The 6000-nt window shown below is 43.6% G+C and overlaps 1 protein-coding gene across 4 annotated transcripts in view; it reads right to left on the reverse strand.

Annotated features, from left to right (window-relative positions):
• Positions 1-5217, reverse strand: part of LOC129343979 (ATP-binding cassette sub-family C member 12-like) — an 80841-nt gene extending 75624 nt beyond the window's left edge. For all 4 annotated transcript variants that reach the window (XR_008598355.1, XM_055000423.1, XM_055000422.1 and 1 more), the window contains exon 1: positions 5149-5217. The gene's annotated coding sequence lies outside the window, so the exon portion shown is untranslated. The remainder of the gene's footprint in view (positions 1-5148) is intronic.
• Positions 5218-6000: the final 783 nt, after the last annotated feature.

Here is a 6000-nt window from a genome sequence, read left to right on the forward strand (position 1 = left end):
TATCCCAGTAAGATAAACATAAAATACATCTTGGGAAAAGTGTAAAATAAGATCTGATCAAATTAAGTTTGTCCTATCTAAGAGCCCTTTAATAAGTCACATAAGTATACCCGTTTTCTTTTATTGTTATCACAACCCATTCCTTTGACGTGTTAGAGAAATTACTAAAATTTTATCACAGAGTGAGTTATATGCCACCGAGTTCCCTCCTTTCCTCAAATCCTGCCCTCCCCAGCCTCAAAATCTCCAGGAATTTCAAAACCCAAAGCTGGAAACTCTATTTGGAACTACAGATGGGCACGAACCACACAAAAAAACGAAAAATGAGGTTCGGGGATTTTCATGAACCAGGAACCACGAACTGGCACGAACTGGGGCAAGTTTACAAACCGGTTTGTGGTTTGTGGGGTTTAAATGCTCCTTTCCGGCTGCTTAGCAGCGGCAGGGAAAAGGGCATTTGACAGTTTAAAGGGTCCTTTTCTGCCTTGCAATTGGCAGATTCCTTTAAACTATCAGCTGGGAGATAGCAGCGGGGATCCCCCCCTCGCCTCCTGCCAGCTGATAGTTTAAAGGGACCTGCCACTTGCAAGCAGCAGGGCCCTTTAAACTGCACAAACCCCAGCCCCCAGCCCAGCCCAGCCCTTCCTGTATTTGAAAAAAAAGCAACATTTCTTAAGAGGGGTGAACAATGCTCGAGATGGAGCTGTCTGTCTTCTGGCCCCTCTTAACTAGGGCCCTGTTCATTCAGACTTTTACCTGTCTCCGGCCATTTCACATAACCAGAGATACCTCTTCAATTGGGCAATTTCTATTTTGGTGGATCCTTTAACCCACTTAGCATTAACCATTAAGAAATAGCCCAGAAGTAATTCTACTAGGGTTCTGTACTTTGTGATCCTAAAATTAAACTCTGGATCACATGATCTCAGCCTAACCTACTTCACAGGGTTGTCGTAAAAATAAAAATAGAGGAAAGGAGAATGAAGTGAACTTTGGGGAGAAAAGCTGGTCATAAATATCTACATAAATAAACAAACTATTGTTAGGGTGATGACATGCATTTTATCTGTTTGTCTGTCTGTCTATCACATTTCTAGGCTGCCTTCCCATGTATCTCAGGGTACCTAAGGCTCAGTATTACTTAAGTGACTAACAGTGCAATTATAAGCAGAGTTACACTCTTCTAAGCCTTCAGTGAGCCCCATGGCGCAGAGTGGTAAGCTGCAGTACTGCAGCCCAAGCTCTGCTCACACGACCTGAGTTCGATCCTGGCAGAAGCCGGGTTCAGGTAGCCGGCTCAAGGTTGACTCAGCCTTCCATCCTTCTGAGGTCGGTAAAATGAGTACCCAGTTTCCTGGGGGTAAAGCGCAGATGACTGGGGGAAGCCAGGCAATGGCAAACCACCCCGTAACAAAAAGTCTGCCAAGAAAACGTCGTGATGCAACGTCCCCCCGTGGGTCAGTAATGACTCGGTGGTTGTACCTTTTACCTTAAGCCTTCAGTGAACTTGGAAGGATGTTACTTGCTTAAGGGTTGCACTGTACCAGTAGAATCCTAGAATCCTAGAGCTGGAAGGGGCCATCTAGTCCAACCTCCTGTCTAATGCAGGAACAGCCTAAAGCATCTCTGACAAGTACTCATCCAGCTGCCCTTTGGGGGAACCCACCACATCTCTAGGCAGCCGATGACACCGCTGGATTAGTTTTCACCTTCCCTCCTGTAGTCGATACCCATTGTTTCAAGCCCTATTCTCTGTTGCCAACAGGAACAGCTCCCTTCCCTCCTCTAAGAGACAGCCTTTTAAATACTTAAAGAGAGTAAGCACGTCTCCCCTCAACCTCCTCTTCTCCAAACCAAACATTCCCAAGTGCAGTCCTATGCGGAGTTACTCAGGTCTAAGCCTACTGAAATCAATCAGCATGGTATAACTCTGCTTAGGATTGCATTGTAAGTAGTATTTAAGTAAGTATTATCATAGCCCAGGAAATCTCGTCAGATCTCAGAAGCTAAGCAGGTCGGTCTTGGTTAGTAATTGGATGGGAGACTTCCAACAAAGACCAGGGTTGCAGAGGCAGGCAATGGCAAACCACTTCTGTTAGTCTCTTGCTATGAAAAGCCCACTTTAAGGGGGGTGTCGCCATAAGTCAACTATGACTAAAGGGCAGGATTTCATTTCATCATGGGGAAAGGGCTAGAACTCGGTTATAATAATTTAGTTTCACAACACCCTCTTCATAAGAATACCAACTGGATCAGACCCATGGTCCATGCAGTCTAGAGTTCTGTTTCCTATAGGCCTCATCCAAGTGTTGCCTTCCGGCAACTGGCATTCAGGGTTATCTTGCCTCTAAAAATAGAGGCTCCATTTAGCCATCATAGCCATGGACAGATCTATCCTATCTGAATGTGCCCAATTCCCCCCTTTAAAGCCAACAAAATTCATCCTGCGTCCTGGGGCAGTGAGTTCCACAAGATAATCTTGCATCGTGTGAAGAAGCCTGTTTTGAATTGATTGCCCATCAAATTCCTTGAGCTCTTGTTAATTCTTGTAAGGAGTGACAGAAAGAAAAATCCCCTCTGTGCACTCTCCACGCATCATACTGGATTGCCAAACTTCAGGTAGAGGCTGGAGTTTCCCCAGAATTACTACTGATCTCTAGGAGACGAAGATCAGTTCCCCTGGAGAAAAGTGCAGCTTCGGAAGGCAGACTGTATCATAAAGGTACTGCCCCCAAATCTTCAGGAATTTTCCAAGCCAGAGTTGGCAATCCTAGTCATACATAATTTTAGAAAATTCTTGTTATGTCCCTCATATTGGTTCAGTTCAATTCACGTTTATTGGTCTTGGCTGCAAATCAAGGGTATTTTATTTATGAGACTTAACTAGCTCTGGCTTAGTTATTGCTGATTATTATCTTGTTTTGAATGGATGACTTCATTCTCTTATGTAAGCTCTCTCGGGATCCATCCGCATTGAGAGGGATTTTTTTAAAATGCTGGATATAAATATTTTGAATAAACAAACAAAAAAGTTCAAAACGTATTTGTTTATTAAAGGGAACGTACATCCTGCCTCGTAACAAAAATTCTCAAGTGGACTTACAATCTGTTAAGAGACAATCTGTTAAAATCAACCTGGTAATTAAAAAAAATCCCAACAATTTTTAAAATTTCATTTGGCAATATCAAGTCATGGAAAAGGAAGGCAGCACAGTCAGGGAAAATCGTAATCATCCATCATCTCCTAAAGTCAAGGAAATTCACAAAATCTTCATTTGAAGTCTGAATCTCAAAAGAGTTAGGTGCCAGGCAAATGAATGCAAGCAGGGAATTCCGTAAGCAAAATGCCATAACCTCGAAAATCCCTTTCTCTTGAAGCTGCCAATTTGAGGATGGGCAGATGGGAAAGCGAGGAGCACATGAGCCATTTATTTGTGCCCATTTATTTAATGGTAAAAAATGCAGTACGTGTTGAATGCAGCAACTACGACGCACTCCAGAATTAAAATTTCTCATCAGGAACAGCAGTCAACAATTTTCTCAAAATGTGACCCAGTGCTGATGTCGGCCTTGCATGTCAAATTTACAATCAGTTGCTCGGGGAGTGAGAAAGCTTGACTGAGAGAATAGAACAGTGCCAAAGAACATGAGCATAATGTAAGAATGTCGAAAAGGCCTTGCTGGATCATTCGAGGGGTCCATCTATTCTAGCATCCTGTTTCATATGGTGGCCAACCAGTTGCCCTGAATGTCTGGCAAACGGGACATAAAGACAAACACCCTTCCCTGGTGTTGCCTCCCAGCGCTGGCATTCAGAGATTTACTAACTCTTATTTATTTATTTATTTACATCATTTATAGTCCGCCTTCCTCACTGAGACACAAATCAGGTTGCCAGGTCCCCTCAATCGCCTGACGAGAAGTTGGAGGCCTGGCACTTACCTTGCCGGTGCATGTGTGCAAGCACACATACTCCTGGCAAGCACGAGGACATCACTTCCAGGAAGTGATGTCATGATGTGGCTGCCCTGGGGCGCATACCTGTGCTCCAAACAAGGCTAAATCAATCTGTATTGGGCCCAATTTGGCCAGATTTGGGTCAGATTTGGGCCTGAATTGGCCCAGATTGGACCGCTGCAGAGCGTGGGAGTGTTCCTATGTTCTGCAATGACCGGATTTGGTCCAGATCTGGCTATATGCTTTTTGCCTCAGAACTGGGAACACTTGTCCGTGGTAACTATAAAGGTTCCCTTTACTGTCTCTGAATATAAAGATTTGCTTTATTTACTCTGATTATAAAGTTCACTAGCAGCCATTGATGGACCGGTCCTCCATGAATTTGTCTAGCTCTCTCTTAAATCCACCTACTCTAGCAGCCATAACTACATCCACTGGCAGTGGATCGCATAATTTCATTACTCGTTGAGTAAATAAGTACTTTTTGTCTGCCCTGAATCTCTTACCACCAACTTCATTGGGTGCCCCCTGTTTATTATAGGATAGAGATACAATATTCTCCCTCTCCTTTTTCTCCAACCCATGAATAATTTTATAAATCTCTATCATGCCCCCCCGCTGTCTTTTTTATTATTATTATTTCTTTTTTAAAATAGATAAAGGGGTACAGAAAGGAAAGGGGGAAAGGGGACAAAAGTATAAAAATAAAAAATGGAAGGTTATGCATTACAAGGACTGTCAAAGTACAGTGACCGTATAGCATTTAAAATACAGTTTTAGAGTATACAACACCAACAAAACTCATATAACACAACCATTCTCTGGAATATTTCGTCTCTCTCTCTCTTAGTAAGTATCATTATTAAGACATCTAGTGGATATTTGTATTATGTTTTTTTAAAGATTTTTACTGGCTGTCTTTTATCTAAAATGAAAAGCCTCGGGCGTTTTAGCTCTTCCTTGAAGGCAAGGTATTTCACCTCCTTAATCGTCTTGCTTGCCCTCTTCTGCACTTTTACTAGCTCTGCACACTTTTTTGAGAAAAGGGGCCATAAGCTCTTTTGTCCCGTCTCCCCTCACTGCCCTTAGCACACATTACAGAAGTTGCAAGAGAAAGAATCTCTGCTTTGAATTTCTCAAGTGCTGGGCTGTCGTGATGAGCCATCATAGGAGAATCTGAAAAACGGTTACCGTATCATGTGAGATCAGATCACTCTCCTCCTCCTCCTCTCAGGCAAGCTGAAATGTGACAAAGTTCTTCTGTCAGTCTGTGTTTGTGTGTGCGCATGCATGGATGTGTTCGTACTGTAGTATTACCTAGAACTCATTAGTTAGTCTAAAGGTTGTTAAGTTGCAGATTCATGATGAAGAGTTGTGAACTTTTATCGGGTCAAGACCTTGAGTTTTCCACTCTCTTTTCAAACTTGTCGTACAGTAGAAGGGAAATTTCCTCTAGGTGTTGGAGCACAGGCTGGGGCCCTTTAAAGATAGACTCAGCGCTTCTGTTAGCTGAGTCATACTGGGCTGAGGGTTTTTTTCCCCCAAATGAAGAACCCAAGATAACGCTTCACTAATAGCCACCAAAGGTTTCTGTCAGGGCTTTTTTTCTGGGAAAAGAGGGGGTGGAACTCAGGACTGCAAAATTACGTCACTTTGGGCCAGCTGGAACAAGCGGTGAGTTTTTTAAAGTTTAAATCGCCCTCGGCGAAAATGGTCACATGGCCGGTGTCCCCGCCCCCTGATCTCCAGACAGAGGGGAGTTTAGATTGCCCTCCGCACCACTTGGCAGCATGGAGGGCAATCTCAACTCCCCTCTGTCTGGAGATCAGGGGGCGGGGCCGCCGGCCATGGGACCATTTTCAAGAGGTGCCGGAACTCCATTCCACTGCGTTCCTGCTGAAAAAAAGCCCTGGTTTCTGTTAAGAGTGGGCAAAGATAAAGATTGCTCCCAATTAGAGGAACGCATTCCCTTTGTTACTGTGCGTTACTGCCCCTCAACACATGAAACTATGAAATCAATGCAAGGGGAGAAGGTACATATGT

The sequence above is a fragment of the Eublepharis macularius genome, chromosome 16 (genome assembly GCF_028583425.1).
Source record: "Eublepharis macularius isolate TG4126 chromosome 16, MPM_Emac_v1.0, whole genome shotgun sequence".
Classification (NCBI taxonomy): domain Eukaryota; kingdom Metazoa; phylum Chordata; class Lepidosauria; order Squamata; family Eublepharidae; genus Eublepharis; species Eublepharis macularius.